The sequence below is a fragment of the Lupinus angustifolius genome, chromosome LG14 (genome assembly GCF_001865875.1).
Source record: "Lupinus angustifolius cultivar Tanjil chromosome LG14, LupAngTanjil_v1.0, whole genome shotgun sequence".
NCBI classification, from domain to species: domain Eukaryota; kingdom Viridiplantae; phylum Streptophyta; class Magnoliopsida; order Fabales; family Fabaceae; genus Lupinus; species Lupinus angustifolius.
The window spans coordinates 572,353-572,678 of NC_032022.1; positions in this window are offsets into that span (position 1 = coordinate 572,353).

The window sequence follows — 326 nt, forward strand, 5'->3', positions numbered from 1 at the left end:
CGTCCTCATCCTATCCTCGTCCTCGTCCTCATCCTCATCCTCATCCTCATCCTCATCCTATCCTTATCCTCATCGTCATCCTGTCCTCGTCCTCATCCTCGTCCTCATCCTATCCTCGTCCACATCCTCGTCCTCTTCCTCATCCACATCGTCATCATATCCTTATCCTCATCCTCAAACTATCCTCGTCCTCAACCTTTCCTCATCCTCATTCTCGTCCTCATCCTCATCCTCATCCTATCCTCATTCTCTTTCTCGTCCTCATCATACCTAATCCTCATACTCGTCCTCATCCTATCCTCATCCTCATCCTCATCCTCGTCCTC